Source organism: Natator depressus, chromosome 1 (assembly GCF_965152275.1).
Source record: "Natator depressus isolate rNatDep1 chromosome 1, rNatDep2.hap1, whole genome shotgun sequence".
In the NCBI taxonomy this organism is placed as follows: Eukaryota; Metazoa; Chordata; order Testudines; family Cheloniidae; genus Natator; species Natator depressus.
Window position 1 is genome coordinate 289,801,948 of NC_134234.1, and position 12,421 is coordinate 289,814,368.

A 12,421-nucleotide genomic window follows, 5' to 3' on the forward strand; every position below is an offset into this window, starting at 1 on the left:
AATAAGAATTGCATTTAAATTATTTTTAGAGAGACAAGGTGGGTACATTGGTCCAATAAAAGCTATTACCTCACCCACCGTGTCTCTCTAATATCCTGGGACCAACATGACTACAGCAACATTGCAAACAACAATATGAAATATTTTTGACATATATACAATCTAAAAGCCTTAAAAATAGTGAAACTACTACAATTAAAACCAGTGGTTTTCTGTTTCAAAGTAATAATGAAGGACTTCCCTGCCTGGAGAAGGGGGAACAATGGGGCTCCGTGGCAGATATTCTGGGTCAGATTTTCAAAGTTGCTTAGCACTGGCCTAACTTTGCATGCATTGAAGTCAGTGTCAAAATGCTGGGCGCTTTTGAAAATCCCTTAAAAATCCTTGCTCCAACAAAACCATTTCACTATGGGCCTTCCACAATACCCATTACAAACATTCGTAGCCTTTCCATTGACTTCAGTGGCTATTGGCTTGGGTTTTATAAGCAGAAGTTCAGTATTAGCAGAGTTCCAATTTGCAGTGTAATGTGCTGAAAATGTCAGACTTTCATTGCCTTTCATTATAGCCAGGGTTTCACAATAACTAAGCTCTCTATGTAAGGCTCCACTGTACCAGGAAAAAATAACTGCTATCTGGAATGAAACTGCTGTACTTTGAAAGAATTCTAGTAGTCTAATAAGTTTTATATTATTGCCCAAATCATCCTGGAATCTGGAAATACTACGATATTCTCCTCACAGAGTTTCCTTTATATTGTTCCCTTGAGGCATAAGGAATAGATTTAACTTCATGAATATGTAAATCCTCTAAAATCCCCCTAGATTTTACAGAAATCACTTGAGGCCAAGGCCATCCATACAGAGACCTTGTGTCCCTTCTCTTTCCTGGGTCTCCTTGACCCCTTCAGAAGCTGCCAGGGTCTAATCTGGTTGGCTGCTGACTAACTACTATGCCACAAAAAGAAGAGGAGGACTTGTGGCACCTTACAGACTAACAAATTTATTTGAGCATAAGCTCTCTGCTTTGACTGGATAACATGACCTTTATAAATTACTTACACTTTGACCCCAAACAAATTTCATTTAGCTACAAAACAAATTTAAATTTAATTGTGAAGGGACACGGCCCCATACTGGGTGAGAGTAGGCTAACAAGTTCTTCTGGGCCTATGCTGCACTAACAAGGGGCACCTGAAAGGCTTGTTCAGCCTGGAAGAGGAGGAGCTTAAAAGAGGAAATTACCACAGGAAGAGGAAGTGAACAGGAAGACGGCTGCTGCATCCAGAGACTGGTGGTAACAGAGGCAGTCTAGCCAAGGAGGAGACAGCCGCAGGACCCACAGCTCCCAAAGCTACCCTGGCTGTCAGTAAAGCACTACCTCCCAGAAACAGGGTTAGGAGGTAAACCCTGAAAAAGGGCAATAGGCTTTGAGAGACTAAGCCAATAAAGACAAATATCCAGGGACTATCTGAGGGACTGGCCCTTGTTCCAGCCACCCCCAAGTGTTGCAAACTGGTGTAGAAGAGAGGGTAAATGATGGGCAGTGGTACCTAGGGGCACCAAACATAAACCTAAAACTTGCAAACATGTCTGAATCCAAATGTTTAGGAAATCACAGAAATGTTCATTTGTACTTTTCCCTCACTATTGGCTCACTTCTATTTAGGAGTATACTTTCACATCATCCTAAAACAGACATTTATTTTGGTAAGAATACAGTATTCCTCAGATTAGTAGAAGGAAATTGTGAATCATCTTTAAGACTTTCATGACTAACTTAAAAATAACTTGACTTTTTTAGTGCCGTTTCATCAGGAGCTGTTCCTCCTCTGTCACCCTAATTATAGGTGAACTCCCTTGTTCACCTCTTGTCACAAACTCACTGCCATTCCTGCAAATCTGAAGGCTCCAAGTGTTGTTGTGTAGTTGGAGTATCACTCACTCAGACCTCTGCACTGCACAGACAGTCACAGAACTGGTGGAACTGAGTCAATAAAGTTTTATAAATAATAAAGTCAAGCAGCAGCAAATTAACTGCCAGTCTGAACAGCAGAGAGGCCGTTTATTTTAGTGGGGTTCTTCAGAGATGAAACAGAGTTTCAGTGGCAGATGATACGTGCAATAGTGGTAGGTAGAATGACATTGATCGGAACCAAAAGGAAAAATGGGACCACTCCTCTGCAAATGGGACCACTCCTATACTTTTTTAAGTATAAAGGAGCAGTGAATACAACTGTTATTCATCTACATAAAAACAAAAAGTAATGAAAGACAAACAGGCAGACAGACAGACCTGGTATGATATAGGAACTAGCCTTGTAGCTGGTAAAATATAACATACACTGACACACTCATACATCATCTCTTCTTCTGTCCAGGAAAAATGCACTGCACCTCAGTTAAGAGGCAGAAGGAACATCTAGAAGAAGGGACAATCTTTTTCTATCTGGAAAGTAATTATACCAGGAAAAATATTAGAACTCCAAATAAACACATGCCTAGCTTTAAGACTTCAGTAGGACTACTCACATATTTAAATTTCAGCACGTTTGCTGAATCAGGGCCTCAGTGATTATAATACTTGGACAGCTCTTTACTAGTTGGGAGAATTACAGAATGACAGTGTAATAAATGTAGGTCTTTATTAGGGAGTAATATACCATGTCTCAGTCTGATGGCCCAAGAGAACTTGAGGGGGTTTAATTACTTGCAAGATCATCCCCTAATGGAGATCTGATAATAGCAGGACTTCAGTTTTGGGAGGTGGTGTATGGTTATGCCATACCCCACTACTCATTGCTGCAGCATGAGCAGAAATTGGTGCATGCTATTATGTTTTTTGGGTGGGGAACTTGGAGATACCATAAATCTAACCCTATTCCAAACCTGACCCAATTCAAGAACTGGATAGCAGTCTACAAATATTTGAAGGTTATGAACCCCAAGAGGGAGATGAATTGTTTAGAGTATAAACAGAGAAAGTATAATTACATACAATTAAGAAATAGAAAATGTAGGCTAAGTATAAGGGAAAATGTCCCTACTTTTATATTGAATAGACTGTGGTATGCTTTTCCAAGGGAAATGCTAGGAGCCCCTATGGATTGGGACATTTAAAACAAGAAAAGACAAAATACTTGGAAAAACTAGTGTATGAAAGAACTGAACTGGCAACGAGAAAAACTAGATGACCTACAAGTACCTTCCCCTCCACCCCCTGCCCATCTTTAACTTTGATGACTCTATTGCAATAACACTAAGATAATTCCTACTAACCAGGGGAATTACACACAGGGGAGTAGTGTATGTAGTCCAGGGATATTATACTATCCAATGGTACAAGATAACTCAGCTTTCAGTAAAATAAATAAGATTCCTCTTGTAAAAATGTGAGATATTTATGTGAAGCCAAATATAAAATTAGGGAAGTTGGTAAAAGTGGTAAGCCACTGTTTGCCAAAGTCACATATCTGGGCGATAGCTAGGAAAATATTTCTACCTTTTCCACACTGTGCTCAAACAATTATCTGTCTATTTAATCTGTCTGTCATATCTTATTGCCAACCACACCTAGCTTCCATCCTTTCTTGTACAGCAGTTCCCATACTTCAGTGCCTTTTTTGTGGATGGCCACTAGGGACATACTTAATGGTGCCTATGCTTTCATTCCTGTCACTTGAAAATGTCAGTTCTGTGGTGATCCCTTAATGCCTGCAGAGCCAATAACATACAACTGATCTGGAACTAATAACCAGGAAATGGAATATCTGGGGACAGGGGACAAAATGGACTTTTTAGTTGTTGTTTTGCAGCAGAGATGTTTTTTAAAAGACTAAGCGATTTTTCATAGTGGAAAATAGCTTTCCTGAGAGGCAGCTGGATATTTAAATATTCATCAGAATGTTCTAGCTACACTATGTGTTCTTGTTCAGTCTCTTCACTGGTCATGAAAGGTCAAAACTTCTTGCTCAAAAATTCAGCTACTACACTGTCTTGAGGGGTTCTGACACCAGTTGCTATAGCAAATTCTTTGTTTCTGTGTGAATCTGACAAGAACAAATGTCTTTTCTCAGCATCCTGTAGCCAGCTGGAGATATGGCTGATTGATCAATAATCTCAGAGCAGCAGGAGTTCAACATTAAAGACCTCCTGTGGAGGTCTTACTCAAAACAAGGAGTTTCTTCACTAAATGCAAAGGCGGGAATTTCCTGCTTTTGCTCCCAATAATCTGTATTATCCAAGAGAGGGAACATCATTAGAAAGTGATGCTTTCTACACATTGGAGTCTCTGCTCACCCCAGGTGAGTGTGTGCCAGTGGGGGCAGTTGTGACTGAGGTGGCATTAATCCTCAAAAGAAACAGCACGGAAGCTCTTCCCTGGGATTCCTCTATGGGAGGGCAGTTGTAGCTGGGGCTCCACGGGAGACACATCAGCACAGGCTACATGAGGTATGTACTGAATCAATGCATCCATTGACAAGGCTGGCCAGAACGCTTCCCCAGCTGCTATCATCAACTTCTGTGGCTGCGCTGGTCAGCTGCAGGTTGTTCAGCAGGACTGGGGGTACTTTGTACCTCTGGAAAGATTTTCTGCTACCTAGTGCCCTGAGTTATGTTATCAGAAGCCAATATAACAAGAGCTCAGTGGAGTCCTTGGCTGGTAATTTTATCTTAGATAAATTGCATAGGCCATAAGATCATTCTAGCTCAGGGGTGGGCAAACTTTTTGGCCAGAGGGCCACATCAGGGTTGTGAAACTGTATGGAGGACCAGGTAGGGAAGACTGTGCCTCCCTAAACAGCCTGACCCCCATTCCCTAACCACCCCCATCCCACTTCCTGCCCCCTGACTTCCCCCCTCAGAATCCCCGACCCATCCAACCCCCCGTGCTGCTTGTCCCCTGACCGCCCCCTCCCAGGACCTCCCACCCCTAACCACCCCCGAGACCCCACCCCCTATCCAGCCCCCTGCTCCCTGTCCCCTGACTGCCCCAAGCCCTATCTAAACCCCCGCCCCCTCTCAGGCCCCCCGGGACTTCCACACCTATCCACCCCCCCCCCCCCCCCCGTTCTCTGTCTGGCCTGTTTAGGGATAGGGATACAAAATAAAGACATTCTGCCCAGTAGAAACTGTAGAGAAATGAAGGTTGGCAGAAGGTAATTCTCTAAACTGGAATGTAGCTACCAGATCATGTGGAATACTTCCTACTTGTGAAAAGTATAATAGATTCTTCAATTAAAATAGGAAGTGGGGCCTTCACTTTTACATGTCTCACCAGAAAGTTTCTAACAATACAGTCTTCCATATCACCACAGTATCACTTCAGAGGACAGTGTCATCTGTGAATCACTAACATTTCCAACCCTGCTTTACCTAAAAGCACTGGATTCCATCCAAGCATTGAACTGGTCCCACCCTGCCTGTGATCTGACCCACTAAAATTGTGAGAAATTGTAACTGCAGGTATCAGCACACTTAACCCCATATATGATAATTAGGTAATATGTCTTAGCCCATACCTAAATAATATAGGTATCCAATTTTGAAAGAAATCCTTGAAAATAAGGGCTGGTGTTTACTGTAAGTACAGTCTCATCAGCATTCAGCACCTCAGCCAACACAAGAAGGGGAAAATCCACTGGCATGTGAGAAGGAGCAGAGATAAAAGACGAGAAGTGTAAATAAAAATATGTTTTTCTTCATTGAGCTAGGGAAAAAAAGGACAATGCACATATAGCCTTAGCTCTTTAATAAAGGTAACTTTCTCTCCTGTGATCTATGTCTTCAATGGTTAGGTGGATGCGGATATCTATTTTACTTTCAGCATTCCTTCCAATTATCTTTCCACAGGTCTTGATGAGTGACCTGAAGGTGATCTCTGTGTAAGCTCGAAAGGTTGTCTCACTCACCCACAGAAGTTGGTCCAATAAAAAATATTACCTCACCCCCTTGTCTCCTTGATGAGTAACGGCATGCTGAGTTAACACCATACCTACTAGACAATACAGACACACAACCTCTACTGTGGTGTTTTATGCTGTTTGCTATGTATTGTTAAAATACCCATGTTCAAATTTTGCTTCTTTTTTTTTTTTAACATCATGACAACTAATATGTGAGAGGTATCCTGAGGTAAAAACATAGTGAAGAGAAGACAGTTCAGTTTACACAAGGTAAAGATGCCAAGGTCAATCCCTAGAGGGGGTCTAGTGCTATTTATTTTGTCTGGATTTCACTCTGTTTTTACCTTGTGTTACCCAGAACTAAAAATGGCACCTTTTTAATCAGTCAAGACAAGGCCTTAGTTACTGAGTAAACCCAGAATATCTATACTGATGTTTTCCCCTTTTATTTTCCCTTCCACCCTTTTCTCCCCATTCCCCCTGAGCGCTTCACTCTTATGCCCTTTTCCTCTTCCCTTTCCCCTCACCTTAGGAATGTCTTTTTTTTCTCCATTCAAAATCTAAATTGGGTTGTGAGGGACATAGTTCAAGCTCCCCATTAACTCTGTTGTTACTGTTCTCTAGGTTTTAGTCAGGAGGAGAGGATTGAAGAGGATAAAATATGGGCCAGATCAGACAAGAAACATTCACATAAAGAATCAGAAAAGGGCAGACAAATAAACAGTGACAAATTTTTAAAGTGCTTGTACACAAATGCTAGAAGTCTAAATAATAAGATGGGTGAACTGGAATGCCTCATATTAAAGGAGGATATTGATATAATAGGCATCACAGAAACCTGGTGGAGTGAGGACAATCAATGGGACACAATCATTCCGGAGTACAAAATATATCAGAAGGACAGAACAGGTCGTGCGGAGGACGGGAGGCGGGGTGTGGCACTATATGTGAAAGAAAATGTAGAATCGAATGAAATAAAAATCTTAAATGAATCCACATGTTCCATAAAATCTCTATGGATAGTAATTCAATGCTCTAAGAAGAATATAACAGTAGGGATCTATTATCGACCACCTGACCAGGACAGTGACAGTGACGATGAAATGCTAAGGGAGATTAGAGAGGCTATCAAAATAAAGAACTCAATAATAGTAGGGGATTTCAATTATCCCCATATTGACTGCGTACATGTCACCTCAGGACGAAATGCAGAGATAAAATGTCTTGATACTTTAAAAAAAAAAGGAGTACTTGTGGCATCTTAGAGACTAACCAATTTATTTGAGCATAAATTGGTTAATCTCTAAGGTGCCACAAGTACTCCTTTTCTTTTTGCGAATACAGACTAACACGGCTGCTACTCTGAAACTTGATACTTTAAATGACTGCTTCTTGGAGCAGCTGGTACAGGAACCCACAAGGGGAGAGGCAACCCTCGATCTAGTCCTGAGTGGAGAGCAGGATCTGATCTAAGAGGTAACTATAACAGGACCGCTTGGAAATAGTGACCATAATATAATAACATTTCTGTGGTGGTATTGGCCACTGTTGGTAGACAGGATACTGGGCTGAATGGACCTTTGGTCTGACCCAGGACGGCCATTCTTATGTTCTTATGTACTGAATTTTAGAAAGGAGGGAGAGGAAGCTTATAAAAAACATTTCATTTGATTCAAAATGTTACTTGTGGGAGGAAAGGAATCAGGGTGGAGTGGAGATCGGTTGTGTTATGTAATGAGGGGATGAGAAGCTGAGGTGACCATGTTTGTTGTCAGCACACAGCTGTGAAATTGTGAAAGCAGTAGCCTGAGTTCATGCTCATACTGTATAGTTACCAAGAAATAACTATACAAATATGCAAATTAGACCCTCGTTAGTATGAGTTCAGCGATTTGGGTAATTAAATAATAATTGTACAGCTGTGAGACAGTACCTCCATGCTGTCTGATTAGCTGAGATTATTTGAGTTTAGTATAATTCCTGTTGATGCGAATGGTGGAGAGAGAGAGAAAGAGAGAGAGAGAAACAGAAATAAAGCCCAGACAATCAGTTGTTCACTTTCCAACATGGCCAAGCTTCATGCAGTTGGGAGCTCAGACTGTAATTATAATGCTGTTTGGAAGCTTTTACCCTAGTGAAAAGAGATAGTTTTCACCAAATGCCCCATCCAGACATTCAGACAAATATCTCTAACAATTTGTATAGTAGAGGGGCGATGGCATTCACTGGCATAAATGACACTCAGAAGCATTAAAGTCATTCTTTCTTTTTCTTTTAAGCCATACATACATTGCTGACTTTTCAGAAAGGTTAGAGTTTTATGAGATTCAGAATCAAAAACTGATGTGACCTACATAAAAGAAATGCTCTGATTTCCTAATGAAACCAAGCTGTTGCTGCACACTCAGTTAACAGCCGCCAAAGAAATTATACAATAAATCTTCTGACTGTCCTCCAGGAATGTGGAGAGGAGGGTGGTGGTGATGAGGAAGATGGCAGTGAGAAGAATGGGAAGGGAATGCTCCATGTTAGCCTCATTTATGTCCTTGCTCATTGCAGAGGGTCTGAGGCTTCCAGTACAACAAGCAAATGACTGAAATGAACACATGTGTAGTACTGGGGTGGGGGACGAGCCCAAATGTTTTAACAGCTGCTTTTTTTCTTCCTTTCTTTTTTTTTTTTTACCTAGTTTGCCTTGGGATCTGATTTCTTTCTGAAGGGGTGGGCTTAGTGCATGCCAAGAACCCAGCAGGGAATGTTTATTCTGAGATATACAGAGATGTTTCCCTTTCTTCTCAAGTGATCATATTTAAGAAAGGTGGCGGGGGGGGGGGGGGGGGAGGGAGAATTCTTTCAAGAAATGTTCTTATAAAACAAAAAGAAAAGTCTTCCAAAATGTGTTAATTTGAAAGCACAGGTTTTTCCATCTCATGAAAAGCTTCTATGTATGAAAAATAAAGAAAAACCATTAGAAATCTGTTCACTATATTGTCCTTTGCAAAGTGCTTGTCTCTTGCAGTGTCACAAGTAAGGAATTGTTTACACTGGGAATTTCTCTTGATTTTAGCCATCAGCAGTCAGCAACTGGCACAGCTGCACCAGTGCAAACCCCTAATATAGACAGGTCAAGTTGCTATAAGCCATGATTTGCAGCAGTGCAGTTTACCCCAGTTCCAAGAAGGTTTGTCTATTTCTACCCAGTTTACCCTCTCTACACTAGGTGCAGCTACACCTGTGGCTGACCACTGATGGCTGAAATCTCCAGTTCAGGTAAAATCTAAAGTACTGTGTCTCGGTTATAAGAAGTACTGAGGACTGTCTGGGGGCTAGTGAAATGTTTCCATTGTGCTTCCTTTTTCTTTCCCAATATGTGAGTATAAAAAATCTTTCAAAAATAAAGTTAGGGTTGTCAGTTTCAATGCAACTTCCCAACTTGTCATGCCTGTAAAACTTAGTTTATGGTAAGATATATTGGCTGGGTGATGAGTTTAATGTAATTTTGTCTTGTCACATTCATACTCCATAACTGCATGTTCATGTGTGGTCTTAATTCTGAAGGTTGTAGTCAGATCCTGAGCTCTAGCAAGGAGCACAGTCCTGCTACTTTGTTAAGCAGCCAGCATTTCATCTCACGTAAAATATAATGAACGCATTAAATATACTACTCTACATTTCTGCAGTCACTGACACAAAGTGAGGATATGTTTACACTATGGAGATTATACCAGCATAGCTATGTCATCGTAACTATGCCGGCACAACACTTTAATGTAGATGCAACCTACGATTATGAAGGGGTTTTTCCATTGGTGTGGGAACACCAATGCCCCAGACAACAGTAGCTACATCGAAGGAAGCATTCTTCTGTTGACATAGCTGCAGCTACACGGGGGTTAGTCGGCACAACTGCAAAAGTCAGGAGTGTGTGTTTTTTCACGCCCGTAACCTACATAGCTAGGTTGATCTAACTTTGAAGTGTAAACCAAGCCCAACTGTGTAAGCATGCAGGGTCCTACCTGTGAAGGATGAGGCCACATCCCTTCCTGGTTTATTTAATCACCTTCTTGATAAGTCTCTGATGAGGATGTCTGCCACTGTCTGAGTGGTTTGTAGTTTGGGAGTGCTTTTGGAACCTCTGCAGCTCTTTGCATCTTGAGTGACGTTGTAAGTGAAAAGAACCATTTTTTCCCTCTGCATTTGATTAGACATGTGCAAACTATCCTCTCAGCTCTGGACCTTGCCTGGGTGATCCACACCCTTGTGATTTCTACTAGATTAGATTATTGTAATATGTACTTCAGGATGAGGAGTCAGAAACTACACAGCAGAATGTTGGTTCCCTGCCTTTAGATACATTGCCATTAACAAAATGGAATATATGCCACCAGTTCTTTGACACCTCTACTAGCTGCCTAGACACTTCCATATGCAATACAAAGTGCTAACTTTGATCTAAAAGACCCTAAGGGCTTTGGGATCTGGTTATCTGAAAGATGGCCATTCAGCCTGCAAACTGAGAAAGCTGAAGGTTAGCCTGTATGTATATTTAATCATCTGGGGGAACTGGTGGCAGAATGTTCTCTGTGCAGGATGGCAGGGTGTTACTCAAAGATTTACCTCGCTAGCTGGTCTGAGAGAGCACAGATTTGTGGCATTCGGCATAGTGAAAAGCCTGGATCTTTGTGGCTGGTTGGTGGAAGTTTGCTCTGGAGTTTTTCCTTTTCTTAGAAATATTGTGATATAAAAAAATGTCATATGTTCTGGTAGGATGACCAGACAGCAAATGTGAAAATCGGGACAGGGGTGTGAGATAATAGGAGCCTACATAAGAAAAAGACACAAAAATCGGGACTGTCCCTAAAAAATGAGAACATCTGGTCACCCTATGTTCTGGTATTAAGGTGCAGTTTATGAATCAGAACATAAATCAAATAACCTGTCCCTGTTCAGAGAGGAAGAACAGAGGCTGTTACTGTGCTGAGTTTGCATTGGTTGCAATGCAGTCCAGGCTCCACGACTGCTCTGCTGTCAGTGGTGAGATGATTCCATCCAGCCCAGGCTCCAGAATTCCCCTGCGCACAGCTCATCTATTTCTTGAGTGGTGTGCAGGGACAGAGGGAAGGCCCAATAGCTAAATATGGTAAAACTAAAGGCTTTTAGGTTAGATACAAGGCCAAATTCCTTAACAGTAAGAGCAACTTGGCACTGGAGACCTATCAAGGGAGGTAGTCAAGCCACTGTGAGTAAAACTGCAGTATTCAGGAAGAGATTAGATACAGCTTTTAGGAGAACAATGTAGAGAAACATTCTGTATGATGCATAGGCTTTGAATAGAGAACCTGTAAGGGCTTTTTTTTCTCTTTTTTTAATTTGTTTCTCTGTGTCTGTACTATTTCATATTACTGCTGCTGTAGAGGTAACTTTAGTAGTTAGACTATAATGGCGGGATTCAGAGAAAGGAGTCAATAGTTATTACCCACTTTATATATTCATTCTTTCTATTCATGAACCATTAAAAATTAATAGCAATTATCCCATTTACACTGAGTTAAACTCATTATTCAACCAGCTGCAAATCATTGTAATGCTGGGGCTTTGCCAGCAAGCAGATTTCTTATAATAGGCCGCATTCTTCTGCCGGTCTGCAAGAAATCATCTCTCATCTTTACTATTGTGTGTTTTTGACTTTTGTTTCCCTGTCCTGCCTCTGTTCACCTACAGTAAAGTCTCTGTTTGGATTTCTTGGTATAGAAATATGAGTAAAATAAATTTGCAGGATGGAAAACAAATCAAGGGCTTGTATACATGTGGAAGTTTAACCAGTTATACGGACATAGGCCTTGTCTACACTACTGGGGTAAGTCGACCTAAGTTAAGCTACTCCATCTATGTGAATAACGTAGCTGGAGTCAATGTAAATTAGGTCGACTTACTTCAGTGTCTACGCCGCGCTGCGTCTACAGGAAACGCTCTCCCGTCGACTTACCTTACACCTCTCGTTCCGGTGGAGTACCAGAATCGACGGCAGAGCACTCTGTGATCGATTTAGTGGGTCTTCACTAGATCAACCCCCGCTGCAGCATCGATCCCTGGTAAGTGTAGATGTGGCCATAGTTATAACAATATAGTTATACTGGTATAGCTCCCCATGTGGACACTGTTATATTTGTAACATTTTTTCTTTAACTTAACCCCTTTGCCAAGTGAAATAAGCAAGCCCCCTCTCTACTGCCTCCACCACCTTATACTAGAGTAAGTTATCCACCTGGAGAAAGGGGCGTTATAGAAACTATATGAGGTTAAATTCACACCTGAGGTTATACTGAAAAAAACGTTTCTGTGTAGACAAGGCCCAAGTTAAAAATGATTCAACTTTTATGTATTAAGATAGGAAGCATTCTGAATCAACCCTTTTTATTATTATTTAAATGTCAGAAATCCAGTCTAGGACTTATGATAACTCAAATGAACAGAATTTCCTCATTCACATTTGGAATCAGTGTAATTATATGTTTT